The sequence below is a fragment of the Alligator mississippiensis genome, chromosome 6 (genome assembly GCF_030867095.1).
Source record: "Alligator mississippiensis isolate rAllMis1 chromosome 6, rAllMis1, whole genome shotgun sequence".
NCBI classification, from domain to species: Eukaryota; Metazoa; Chordata; order Crocodylia; family Alligatoridae; genus Alligator; species Alligator mississippiensis.
Genome location: NC_081829.1, coordinates 89,096,654 through 89,111,305, shown reverse-complemented (window position 1 = coordinate 89,111,305; position 14,652 = coordinate 89,096,654). Strand labels below are relative to the sequence as shown.

At 43.4% G+C, this 14,652-nt stretch overlaps 1 long non-coding RNA gene across 7 annotated transcripts in view; it reads right to left on the bottom strand.

Annotated features, from left to right (window-relative positions):
- The window catches only part of LOC132251218 (uncharacterized), a 59,693-nt gene that overhangs the window by 28,571 nt on the left and 16,470 nt on the right, over nt 1-14,652 (bottom strand). For 2 of the 7 annotated variants that reach the window (XR_009463130.1, XR_009463129.1), the window contains exon 2: nt 7,404-7,499. The exons of 3 other annotated variants lie outside the window; for them this stretch is intronic. This is a non-coding gene — a long non-coding RNA (uncharacterized LOC132251218). 2 more of the 7 variants (XR_009463133.1, XR_009463132.1) reach the window with 2 other exon arrangements.

Sequence of the window (14,652 nt, the reverse complement as noted above, 5' to 3'; positions counted from 1 at the left end):
GCACGGCTCTGTGCGACACGGGATGCTGCTGACCGAGATCTTAGTTCATCCGGGTGCCATGCACCTGTCCCCGGGGCTTGGCCAAAACATGCAAGACAAGCTCCGAGCAGTGACACCCACCGCGCTCCTTCCCGCGGGACCCGATCCTGCTCCTGGGCTCTCGTGGGCTCCCCAGCCCACGCACCCGCTGGGGCGCACGGCGCTGCCTCCCGCGGTCCTCCCCTCCTCAGCTCAGCGCCTCAATAATAATAATAATGTATTATTATCATTATTATTATTATTAGAATCGCAGGGAAGTCGGGCAGGAAGGGACCTCCAGAGCTCTTGTAGTCCACCCCCTATCCAAACCCTCCTGTGCAAGCCACCATCTAACTCTCCATAAAACTAATCTCTCATAATCATTCATACTTATCACTACTGAGGATGGCTACGTGTGAGCAACCCCGATCTCTTCACGGCCCGGAGGAGGATGATCACGAAGGTGGTCCCCGATCACTTTTGATGGGGAGGACGGGGGAGGCCCCCAGGGGGAAAGGGCCGGGTGGCCCCGGGGGCACCCGCTGGAGATGCCCGAGTTGCCTTCACAGCCCCGCGTGTCCTTCGCTCGCGTGGCCCCTGCGCCCTCCCCGACCGGGCAGGGTTTGCTCCGGTGGCAGCCCCGTCCATGGGCCCGATCCCCCTGCAAACCAGGGTCTTTCTGCAAGCCTGGAGCGGGAGTGGGACGCGGAGCCTTGCGGGGGGCTCCGGGGACCCCCCTCCCAGGGACACGGCTCGGAGGAACAGCCGTCGGGGCGCATCAGGCGGGCAGCGCAGGGGCTCTGCCCTCGGGGACCCCGGGTCCGTGGCCGGGTAGGGCAGGAGCATCCTCTCCAGCCCGCTCCTCCTCGCCCGGCCCTCGCCGCGGAGCGCGGACCCGCAGCGCCCCTTGCCCGGGCTGCCCCGCTGGACCCCGCGCGCAGCCGCCTCCGCTCCGCGGGCGCGAGAAACACTCGCCGGAGTGGTAAGGCAGGCATTTTTCTTACCCAGAAAGTAAGGTCACCGACACCCCCCTGAACATAAATTGGACACAGAAGGGCAGCTGTAGACTGAACAGGAAGCGCTGGCCCAAGGGTAAATGAAACAGCTGTTGCCATTGTTCTGGGTGGAAGCTGCCTTTGCAAGCTCCGCACGGCTCAGGCTCAGAAAGCAGATGTTAGTAATTACAACACATGAAAAGAAGGGCACAGGATTAGGCAAGTGACGAAAAAGCAATGGCACCACGAGATTTATAACTGGCTAAAGCGAAGCAAGTAAGTGCTATCAGGGAGAGCCCTGAACTCTGGCTGTGGATCATTCATCCTGCAGGGCAGTCACTGCTCCTTGGCTCCAGGGGGTTGTGACTGGGCTTGCAAAGGCAGGATGGAAAGAGCTGGGCATTTGCCGCTGGAAAACTAAAAGCACTCTTATAAAAAAGCCAATAATGCACCTCTTATTGATGCGTCCCCCCTGGCACTAGTTTGGTACAGTTGGTTACAACTCTTGAATTCCAGGAACTGCATTACAGAAAGAGGGTTTGGTTTATGTGAGAGTTATGGTTTCTGTCCGTAACATTTTTAGTGTGCTCTGAATTAAAAGCCAAACTAGTCACAGGGGTGAGGGGGAAATATTACCTTGGGTGGGGGGGTAAAAAGTGCAAGCCTAGATGCTTAAATTAAGTCCCCAAATCCATCTGTAGGCACCACAAACAAGGGAGTTGACCTTATTTCCAGAAGTGTTGAGCACTCAGAAATCCTGTAACTGTAGCTACTGACTGCCAGGAGAATCAGGCTATTAATTCAAGTATTCAAGTATTAATTCAAGCATTCACATAAGGGCCCTGTGTTAGGGCACCCACATTTGACAACAGAGGAGCAGGATTTTAAAGAATGAGTTTACAAAGCATGAAATCATTACTCAGTAAATTTAAGAGAAACACCCAGCAAGACGGAAAGGGAGTCAATGGGGTGAGACCAAGAGCCAAACTGTATTTCGTCGCTTCTTTCTGCATAAATAGAAAGGTATAAGCTTTACACTCTTTTTGAAAATTCTTCAGCACCATTTCATATAATCAGAGCTGAAAAAAACCAACAAAAAGCCTCTCTCAGTTTTCTGTTTGTAAGGAGTGGGTAATATAAGAAAGGTTAGTCAGAAGGTAAAGCATGTGTTTGCCATCTTAGCTCCTGATATGGAAACCATATGCTTAAATACACCAGCAAACATACTCAATATAACACTCTTTTTTATTAAATGTGGTTTTATAAAAACTATCTACCTTCCATCCACTGGTGACTTCCAAAGAGGTCACATATTCTTCATTGCAACTATCAATACATATTTTGGATAAATTAGACCCCAAATAGAGTGTTTCTGATTATTATTGCAAAGGGATCAAGAGGGCATTTATTTCCTCTCCCCCCGCCCCCCCCAGATAAATTAAAAGAACTGTAATGGGCCATTTCTGCAACCTGTAAAAGGGCAGAACCATCTGTGACTCATTTAACATCACTTTAAAGAAGATTTATTTCATTAATTCAGGCACAATATAGAAAGAATATAGATTTTCTTAACCCTACTGCTCAAGCCGAAGAAGAAAAAAAAAAAAGCCCAACCCAGCATAGAAATTTCAGGAATGAAAAATGACTAACATGTTATTAGAAGCAAGAAGTCTGTTGCCTTGCTGGTGAGATAGCAGATTGTTGCCCTGCCAACTAGAAGACCTCAGCTCAGGAGTGGCTTTAATACCTATCAGCCCAATGCCACAGATAAACAGTAACAGGGCAAGAGTAATGCACCCAGAGAATTTGTACTGAAGCAGCTGTCTTTGCTGCTCTTCCATTTCCTCCGCTGGCATCAAACCCAGACTGAGATCCCACCAGAACAAGCACGGGGGGAGACTTCCTGGAAGAGCGTATGCCAGACCCAGAGCCTTCAAGTTCTGCAATCAGAAATGGCACCCGTTTGGACCATTTTGCTATTTATTGCTATTTGCCTTAGGGCCCCAAGTTGGGGAAGGCTGAAGGGGTGGGAGGAACAAAGCCAATTTTTCATCTTTGAAACAAATAAAAAGCAAAAAAAGAAAAAAGAAACAGAGGTTCCTCGCAGCAGCTAAAAGAGTTTGACCCAAGCTTTATCACCTCTGTCTTGCCTGACAAGCAGGAAGTACAGCCAAGATCAAAAGAAAGTGGAAATCAATAGGATTAAGGTATTGAAATTCTTCTGTTTTGCCACAGGCTGTCACCCTTACTCCATGCATTGCTAAAGTGGACAGAACGTCTTTGTGGAAGGCAACATAAAAGAAACAACTCTAGAAGTTCAGAAGTTTAGCCTTGCTGAAAATGAATGTGTGTGATGATTTCCAGTGATATCAATTCCTGCAGCATCACAATAATAGCAACAACAATGATAATGATTCATCTATATTCTCACAGGCTTGGAAGACTGGATCGGCCTCAAAAGCAAAGGATCTAAAGCCATTCCTTAATACTGCTGGAGCCTGAGCATGGCAGGGGGAGATGTGGGACCATGTGTGCCTCATTTGCAGTTTGAGGAATACTAAAAGTTACTTCTGGCTTTTAGTAATCAGATGCTTGTAGTAGGCCAGACTGGTCCAGGGCCAAGCTGCATTAAAATCAATGGATGCGTTTGCCTGAGTGCCTTTAAAATGTTTTCCATTCCCATTAGTAAAAGGTATGGGGCAATGTCCCAGGGTGGTCAGCAGTATAAGGCACTTGGATCTGATCCAGAGCCCATTCAGTTCAGCAGGAGTCTTTTTATTGACTTCAGGGAGCTTTGGATCAGCCTGCTGGCAAATCCATTATTCTGATTGCTTATTTTTCCTCATGATCCCTGAGAAGTGTAGTTGTTAAGGATGCATTTTCAGTTTCAGTCGGAGGAATCTGGCTGGGCAGCACCTTTTTTCTTCATGTTAGTGGTGCAGCTAAATCTTTACACTGACCAACTACGCTGACAGCCGAGCCCTCTCTCCGGACTGCTTTGAGCCTACAGAGCATGCACATCTGCAGAGCCTGGAGGCTGGCCACCCCTGCTCAGGCCAAAGTGGATCAACCCAGACCGTCACAAGTATTTAGGGACCTAACTCATAGAAATCAATAGCAATTTAGTGCCGCAATACCTTTAAACATCTAGGTCTTCCTCACAATGTGTGAATGCTTCTCATATAATCACTTGTTACTAATATCAACCTAGTTGTACAGATATGGGAGAGAGCAGCTGATGGGAGAAGTCCTACTTTCCCATCACCCAGGTCCCTACTTTTCATCTCCAGAATATGCTTTTTCCTCAGAGGCAGACTGATTTTAGGTCCCTAAAAACCAGTGATGTTGTGGGATAAAGCCCCTCCCTTCCATTTGAGGTGTAGATGGAAGAAGCTCCGACTTTATAACAACCCAATAGAAAAGGCGATTAGATGGGGATGTGGATCATTAAAAAGAGAGAACATAAGATCATTCCAGGGTGTCAGAAGTGGAGCACTGAGATTGTGCAATGCCCAGACTCCTGGAGAAATGGTAGAAAGCCAAGGAATACTAGGGGGAAGCTGTTCTGTATCTTTTAGAAGTCAGAGTATGTTGGGTCCTGAGTATCCTTGTTGGTGGAAGCTCATTTTGTGCACGTGCGGTACGCTGACTGCAAATTAGATCCGCCATAACCTGTCCTTTGAAAGTCAGTCCTGATCCATGTGTGTCCATGTGTGTCTGGGTTTGTCATGACTTGTGAGAGTTAGGTTGCCACTCGTCAGGATAACTTGCCCTCTAACTTTGCTGGCCATCACTGGAACCCAGGCTTCCCATCTAGAGCTGGGCAGAATTCTTAGAAATTTTGAATCTGACTTTCATTTCCCACAAAATGTGGATTTTTTTTCACTAAGTCATTTTTCTTATCATTTCTCTTCAGATGGATATTGGGGCAGCCTTGAAATTCTCATCTATTTAGTTCTTATGCCCTCTTTCTTTAGTTAACTCTCTTTCCACAACAGATTTGAGCTTCAGTTAGTGAGTTAAAAATGACACTATAAGAAACTGTTTTCTTTTGGGTGGGCATATTCAGGATTATTCCATCACACTTGTTAAATTATGTCACTAGTACCCATACACATAGACAACGTGCAAGTTTTTGCGGGGGGGGGTGCAACTCCAACTGCCTTCACCATTGCTGCCCCCTAGCTCCCGCTGAGCTGCAGCCCTATGCCCCACTGCTGGCACAGAAATCTAGGCGGGGGGGGCACATACCCCTTTGTGCTCCCCCTACATGTCATCTATGCCCACACAAGTTGCTCGGTGATGCTGACAGGTGAAACAACATTATGTACACTGCATGCTTCTACAATTTGATGAGATTTCTCTTATCAGACCCATATCCTATGGTACTGTATCTCCATAGGACGCTCTTGATATCTGAATTTTCACATTACCCTGTGGTATTGGGAATTAGAAATCAACAATCTATCCTTTAAAAAAAACAAACACCTTCTTTCCTCCACTCTACTTACTTTCTTTTTTCTTCTGTTCTAAGATACCCCAGTCAAATATCCAACACATATACTCATCACTTAGCAGCTTCACTCACAATACATGGGCATGTCTGGGCACCACATGAATATATCTTGTTGTTGTTTCACTGTCGATTATATTCTGCTGCTGTAATGCGCAACTCAGTGGCCCTTTGTGTACATGCTTCTATTGTGAAAATGTAATAAGTTATTAATTAGTGCTTTAATAAGTGAGCTGATAATTCCTCACAGCAACTGAGAATGATCATCACTTGGGAGCAGGCAGCTGGCTGAGGCTTAGGCTGGGTTTAGATGGAAATGATGCTTTATGGGGGGAAAGAAAGCACATCAAAGACTACCCACCACCAAAACATCATCCACCACTAATTGCGGGTGTGGAGGTCTTGGGGACCATTCCTCTTGCTGGATACCTAAACAACTATAGCTGCTAATAACTCTCTCTTTCACCTACACCTGACGCAGCAACCCCAGCCTCTCTGTTTCCAGTTGGTTACTGTGAGCAAAGCATTCACAGCCTCCACAATTTATATATATGTATTTCTTTGCAAAACACTGACCTTGAAAACCCTTCATTTGGTTGAGAATGCACTGGCCTGCTTAGTAATGCAAGGCTCAGAGGAGAGTATATCACCCCCGTGTCCAATTTTCACCACTGAACAGGGGTTGATCCTAACCTCCAAAGCTCTTCCTGGGAATTAGTCCAAGCTGTCAAAGAGATTGGCTCTTTTGGAAAACCATCACTTCTCACAGCAGCCACGCTCTACAGAATAAGATCCTCAAACACTGGGGCTGATAGTTGGGTACATAGGAGACACATCTTTCTTGATAGCTGATGGATGAATGACTAGAATGTAGCACTAGAGAGACTGGATATCAGGAAAAAACTTTCTAACCACATTGGAACAAATTATCTAGAGTGGTTCTAGTGATTCAAACAAGAATCTCATCAGCTTCAGAAATAAATTAACAGCTCATTTTGTGTAACCTGTCCCACAATTAAAAAGCAAAGAATCCATCATTTTTACTAACAGAAACTAAATAGCTGTCTGCTTAATTGGAGGTATCTTAAAGGTGCCTGATGTTGAGAAAGGTTGAGTACCTAACTCCAGAAATCAACTTCATTACAGGAAATCTCAGTTTGACACATCCAAAATCTTGTCAGTTAAAAAAATAACTCTGTGCTTTTGATATTTTTCTAGTGTGTAGATTCCACTGTGATTGGTGCAGTATAAACACACACATTAGATAAGAAATTGTTCCAGTTTTGAAACAGATAATGTCAATTTTACATGGTGACTACTCATTGGTTTCTTAACATGCAATCCTATGGTTCCTGAGGAATAGTCAATCTAATATCAAAATGCACTTTGGTTCAGTGTTCATTTTTTGTCAGCAGCTCTTAATAATATGTTTGGGAACTTATTAAGCTTATAAAGCAAGCCCCAGGGTTAAAGGCAAAACTGTATAAATACCTTATTATTTATAAAAAGATTATCATTAAACATCTGATAGTGAAATGCTGAACTAGGGCAGAATCTGCAAAAAAAAAGCATAGAAAAAATGGCTAATGTGTCAACTTTTTAATTAAATGTAAATACAATTTGGAAAGCTTTAACCAAGGAAAATTTGCTCTGCGTAATTTCCTTTCTGGTTAACCTTATAGAGTGAAGTGTACCTAATGTTGTTTGTAGCTGCAAGCCAGTTACCTCCTTCAGCCCTGTTGCTACAACCTGGAACATGTTCACAGACGGTTCATGTTTGTCAAAAGACATTCACCCTGATTTAAGTCGCAACATTTTACCTTTTATAAATTACAAAATAAAGTTTGAAATCAGCGGGTGCAAAATGCTGCACTTACCACAGAGGGCAGAGGATTGGGAGTACAGGCAGTGGGAATTCAGAGGACAAACAGGCAAAAAGAGGAATGGAAACTGGAATCATTTTGTCTAGAGCCCTGTAAAGAAGAGGTTTTTAAAACATTAGTGACATGACTTGCTTTAATTTCAATAGGAATGGTGTGGCTAAATCCCCTAAGCAGCTTTGAAAATTTAAGCCTTAATCTTCTTCCCTTTGCCAGGTTGACTTGACTTGCTGCTTCTGATTGACTGACTCCAGAACTTTTTTCCTTCTATTTACTAGCTGTACTTGATGAATGGCTCAGGCTTGGGCACCTTATTCCCCTGGATATTAATCAAAGTTTTACATGTATGCATGTAATCATAATAATGCTTTGTATTATGTAATTTCTTTTCCTGTATTATCTCAAAAAACTTTGAAGAACAAGGCACCTGGGTTAGATAAGAGATCTGGCATGTTGTAGTACTGTCATCTAATTAAAGGAATCAGAACAAATTTAGTGTGTGTCACTGCCCCTATGCCAGGGGAGTCACCTGGCCTGGCATCTACCTGAACTAAGAGATCCTGCCAGCAGGCCCCTTTGGTATAAAATCAGTGAAAAGCAAAGGAAGCAAATTCTGGTGATTTTACTGTAGATGTTGAACACCTTTTTGGTTACGCTGATGCCCCGGTAGTGCTATCTGCGGCAAATAGCGGAATCTGACTCTTTTGTGTGTTAGTTGGCTGTAGTCTGCAGAAGTTTAGGGCGGGAGGTGTTTTGTTTGACTGTTTATTGCAAATAAAGATTTAGCAGGACAGGGAGTATAACCTACAACTTGCCATTTTAGCCTCCTGCTCTGACCCTGAGAAAATATTCTCTCTTGGTATGAGAAACAGAGCCATAAAGGAGGATGACATTCTGCCTCTGTTTAACAGCAAAACTCTCATAGACTTCAATAGAGCCAGGGTTTGCCCCCAGAGCTTTTAATTTGCCCTGACATTGCTTTTAAACATTTAAATTAAGGTAGTTCAAAACTGTTTTCCCTAGTTTACAACTTGTTTGGGATGCCTGAGGATTTTTCATCTTTATTATTGGAGTCACATAGTGAGGAACATATCTACATTTTCCTAATCATAATGGTTCAGATTTAGGCAAAAGTGAATTCTTGGTTATTTTAATGTGAAAAGTAAATGCATATATAAAACAGTTACCAATACATAGCCAGGATAAATATTTCCAACAATACATAGATGCTTAAATTACTATCAGCTTAGTATTAACAGTTCTGCAATGATTTCTAGTGCAGAGTCCCATAAAAATCAAAGTTAATTTAAAATAGACAGCAGTCCATGGGAATATCTCTCATTCACACAATAAATACTTTACTAACACACAGCTCTGGTTATATCCTGTTGCTATGTAACACTTTTAGGCCCAGTTCAGGAAAGCATCTTTATTCAGCAAAGCAATTAAATACATGCTTAACTGTAAGGCTGAGCAAGTGCCCATGTGCTTTGTAGAATAGGAATGGACTTACACACATGCTAAAAAACCCTTTCCTGAGTTGGCATCTTCACTGTTTGCATCTTTGAAAACACCCACCAAGAACACTGACCTGAAACAGAGTCCGTGTTGCTTAAGTAAAACGTTCTGCTTTATTATCTATTGGGACCAACCAAGACTGAGGCCCCATGTATTAAGTTTTGTACAAACACATGTTGGGAGACAGGCACAAGAAGTTGTTGCTCTGAGTGCTATGGTAGACCTGTTTCCTGCACAGCGTAGTTTGAGTCTGGGGACAAGTACCATAGGGATATTAAGCCTAAGGCTCCATCCAGACCATTGCCAGTAGCAGAGAGGATTCCTTCTCTAAGGGTGACAACAATAACAAGTGCAAGCACATCAAGCACGCTTGCTGTACCCCACAAAACAGTGAAACCTAACAGTTCAGTTTGTTGGGCAGTCAAGTCCAGAGGTATAAAAGCATTAGTGTCCCAGTTTAACCTTTTCACAATGTCCTCCTCCTGCCTGTGAGGTATGGAAGGTACATGGGCGGATCTAGATTTTTGAAACAGGAGGTGCAGATGGTGAGATACATCATCGCATATGAAACAGCATGCTTTTCTCCATTTAAAAATAAATTAGAAGCTATACTTATACACTAGGGGCCCAGGGATGCATTATTCAGTTTAAAATTGAAGCAAAAACAAATATAACTGCATTGGAAGGAGTGCAAAATAATCTGTAGGGCGGTGAGGTAGGAGTTGCATCACCAAGAGCAGCTGCAGAACAAAGATTATCTTAATGAGCAGAACATCAAGCCCACTGAAAAAGAGAGGGCCATTAACACCTGTGGAATGAAGAGTTTAGAAGCCATCAGGTAGATTATAATGAGACACGAAGTCAATTGACTCCTTCAGCACTGCCTGACTAGCGCTGCCACTGCCAGGTACTTGGTTCTGAACTTTGGGAGAAGCAGGAATCAAAGCGGGTGCAAGTGCACCAGTGCATCCCAACTGATACACCCCAGCCCTGTATCCTTGGAGCTTGCACCAAGACAGCAGCAGTCTGTCACTGTTGCCCGGAAACAGCCTGTGTAAGGATGTAATAGCTCAGCATACCTTCCTTCCTCTGCCCAGGGCACCAAAATTATGAGTTACACCTCTAATCTTCCAGCCCTAGCTCTTAGGCTGTCTGTTATTCAGGCAGCTAGGTCCCCGTGTCCTGTTGCTGGGATGACACACAGTTAGCCTCCTAAGACAAGTCCCTTCTGGCTATACTTCCCTTCTCTATGCTATAGAGGATAATGGAGCCTTCCAGTAGCTGGATTTTGCCTTATCTTGAAGGTTAACATGTCCTGTAATGAACCGCTTATACTTTCCTTGTCATAATTCAGTTAGTGGGTACATCTACACAAGATACAACATCACCACAGTGATGAGCAACAGTGATATAGCTCATCGCATTGGCAGGCACAAACTGATGCTGATATTACATTGCCATAGTGACTGATGAGCTATGTCACTGTAGCTCATTGCTATGGCAACTTAGCATCTAAAAGTAACTGTGTGCTGCCCAGACTGCAGAGTACCCCAGCGGGTACTGCACAAATTTGGTACTTTCTGAAGCAAGTACCAAATGACTTTGCAGTACCAAATGCACAGTCCCCGGCATGTGTAGATATGCCCACTAAGGTCTAATATACACTAACCAGGATAATCCAGTCTTAGTGCTGGCTGATAACCATGGGTGCTTGTGGCTACTGGCAGAGATGCATTGTAAATTCAGTTTCCCCTCCATCAATTTTAAATGTCTTTGATTACACAGAAGAAATGCCTTATGGATAGTAATGGTATCCAGAATATCCTGCTGACCTTAATATGAGATCTTCATGTGGTTACAGGGTTATAGCAGGAAGGGACTGTAGCAATAGTTATCAGCAGTATGCCATCACAGACCTTGGCTGTAGAGTGATGTAGCTCTCCTGCAGAACATCTGGAATCTGCACCTGCCTGCTTTGAGACAAGATGTATCACTTGATCTCTGTCTCTCTCAGACTACAGCCAAGCCTTAGCAGCTGGCAACTAGATAACTCATGCAGAACATCCAAGTTAGCAGTCATCCTGCTGAGGGAACTACTAGACCTGTGCCCTACCTGTGCTATTTTACGGTTTCAAGATGCAGACATTACCAGCGTGACTTACAGAGACTGGAGACATTTTCCAGAGCTTTCTAACATCTTTTGCTGGTGTAAAATTACATGGTTTTGTATATAATGCATACGTCTGTCATATTACAGGGCTTGAGGATACCAAAGCATTCGAAGACTTCCTTTCTTCAGACATATGGCAGACTTGAATTAATCTTTTCTTGCATACAAAGCCCTAAAACAGGTGAGGTGGAGATCCCACACTGGCTGGACTGAGACATCCTGGTCACCCTCAAGTATCTTGGATTCATCAAAATGCCAACAACTCACATGTAACTGTCAGTGAGACAGCCATATTCAGAGGTCATTGCATGTCCTCCAGGGATCAATTTATCCATGTTCAGGAGGATAGCAGTTCTCTAACAAGGACTTATCCTTGGAAGAAAACAGGGTTTGGTGACACTGCTGCCTTTGCCGGTGACCCAAGTAGTGGCACAACCCCAGACTGCCATAGTGATGCTTCCTTGCTGGAAGCTCCACTCCCTATGGGTGCTAACAGAAGTGATGTTTTGTCATGTGATTGGCCGCTGAAACTGCTCTACAGCTGTGCGCTGGCAGAACTGCACAGATGCAGAGCACTTTAAAAAGTGCCCAATCATGCAACAAATGAACCCTATAAAGTGGAGCATCTTCATTAACTTGTGTTGGTGTGTGCTGGGAGCAGAGCTGGGCTGAAGCAGCCCATCCCCATCCCCAGTGCTGTTTTCAAGATGCAGGTGGGTGGTGGGGGCAGGAAGGGAGTTTCATCTGGGGCTTGCCCAGCCTGTGCTGGAGGGTAGGGTGGGTGGATTGGTACCCTCTAAAGGTAAGGGGCTCCAATCCACCCAGCCCCCCAACTCCTTTGCAGGCTGAGCAAACCCCAAAATGGACCTCACTCCCCTGCCTTTTCCCCCACCCATCCTAAGACAGCAAAGGAGCTGGGGGGAGTGGGGGTAGAGCTAGGGTAAGTGGAGCTCTATCCTCCACCCTCTGGATCCAACAGTGAATGCCTCTTTGGTCCGGAGGGTTAGTCTAGCTCATGTCATTTTCTGTGAAACAGTATGAGTCAGACTGGGGAGCTGCACATCTGTCAGCACATCTGTTAGCACCCACTGATTGATTTTAAGGGGCCCTTGTGGATCATCTTGCAATGCTGAGCTCCACTTCAGATAGACTTTCAGCCAAAGGAAGCATAGTGGAGGGGTCTGTGAAGGACACCTGCATAATCCTAGAATAAACCCCAACAAGCAAGACCCTGCTGCGAAGAGTTGTCCTTTGCCTTTGTGTCAAACATATGGAGGTATTAAAAAAAATCTATATCAGTAGGCCAATAAACCGAACAGTTCCCAGTCACTCATGCGACTACTGGAGAGATAAATGTGACTGTTGGAGGGAGAAAGTCATGACAGAGAGACAGGGAGTGCATGTGAAGCCAGCATAAAATCTAGGTGTGAGACAATCCACAACTAAGCATCATAAATAAATCACTAGAGAGGCTTGCAGCAGTGGGAGTGGAGAATCCAAGGATAAGGAGTGAAAAGGAAGCAGGCCCCCTGCTGCTGTTGAGAAGAAAGAGATAGGTAGAAAAGCAACGGTGATACCAGTAGGCCTACCAGAGATCAATGGGTTGTTTTATTATTAGGGGCAGAGAGAGAAAGCTCATGAGCTTGAAGAGATAGGAAGCTTTTATTTATATTTTTTGAAAGAACCCAGCCTGTAGGAGGGTTTCTGCAGCTTGAATGCTTTTATTTTGTGCCAATTACTTATACAGGGTCTGCCTTATTCCAGTAATCAGTCTAAATGCAAGTCAAACATAAAAGATTCCTAACCATGAGCTAATTGGAATGCCTTTGCAATTCAGATTTAATAAGGTATTTGTAATAATAAACTTGCCTCAGTCTGTAATGTTGTCTTATTCTCACTCAGATTTTTTAAGACGATAGGAGTCAATATTAAACATTTATTCTGCAAGACTTTGAGTATAACCTTCCAAATGCTTGGAGCAGAAACGGATTCATTCAGGGCTTCCTCTGGGAAACGATAGAAAATGCAAGGGTTGGGAAGTGTTGGTATGTATTAGTGACATATGGACAGTGAATATGCACTGGTGATATGTGGACTGAAGGTATGCGTTTGTGTTAGTATGTGTGTGAGAAGCAGAAAGCCAGAAAAAAGCAGAGAAGCACTGAAGATATGAGTTCTGGCAGAAAGCTGAGAGAGGGAAGTTCTTTGAAGCAGAGAGCTGGCCAGAAGCAGGACTGGACTTGGAACAAGGAATGTGCTGCTTGTTGTTTATTCCTACTATGTGCAAGGAGACAGGACACTGTAGACTTCTCCATATATAACCATGATTGTACCTAAGAAACACCTAACTCCATCCATTTTTGCTCCAAAGGGAAATCTAAAAAAACATCAAATACAGGCTAACTGCTCAGGTCAGAAAAGGCAACAGTATACTTAATTTTTATTTTAATAGAATGGGTTTCCTAAAGACATAACTTTACCTGGAAAGATATTCCCTGTTATAAGGTACAACTGCTATTACCAATAGGATAAATAATATTCCACTTAAAATACCAGATCTCAACAGCTAGTCTTGTGTCACGGGCTCAACAAAAGGTGACTTGCATGATATTTAAAAGAAATATCAGATTGTCAGAAACTGGTAAAGATTATTTAAATCTATTGTGCTCCTTGGAAGACTGCATGTTAACATCCACTAACACTGGAGATTTTATTGAATATCCTTTATTACTCAGGTAATTCCAGGTACAGTTGATTAGCTGTCTTGCGCTGTTAGAAGAATATACTTTGCCTTTGAAAACTTCATATATTTCACTCTCATATGCTTCTCAGAGCCTTAAGCCAGAAGCCATATGCTTAAAGTTAACTATATACTTCACAATTTTGCTGCTTTTTTGATTAAGAGAACATGAAAACCAACATGAACTAAAGAAGGTTTCCCAGAAGGGAGGGTAACTAGTATATCGAAGGTGGTCTGAAAACTCAGTTGTTCTAATCCTGGCTTCGACACCTTTGATAAGTCATTTAAGTTCTCTGTGCTTCATCTCACTATACAGAATAAAACAAGTAAAAAATCAGAATAAAACAGGTAAAGAATAAAACAGTGTCTTTACCTAGTTCAGAAGGTTGTTTTGTTTAATTTTATGTAATGTGTTTGGAGAACCTCATATGAAAAGTGCTATAAATATATATATATATATTCTTAGTAGTATTTAATTCACTTCCCTTACTATTTCTCTGAGCCAACACGTGTTGCCAGAAATGCAATAAACTCTAAAAATGTCTTTTATTCTTATAACTGTCTGGATTCCAGAATATATCCCAGCCATACCAAGTACCGCATATTGATATATCTGTGTGGTGTGTATGTGTGTATATATAGCAAAGATGATCATATGCTATTTTTTCCTGCAAGAACTCAGCCTTGCTCCGTGTAAAAGATGGATTGGGTTCAGCAAATGAAACAGCTGTTCAATATTTATTTTTATGCTCATTGTTTGCTGTATGGCCACATGTCTCAGATACTGCATATCATCCGACCTCTGTAGTGAGTCAGAC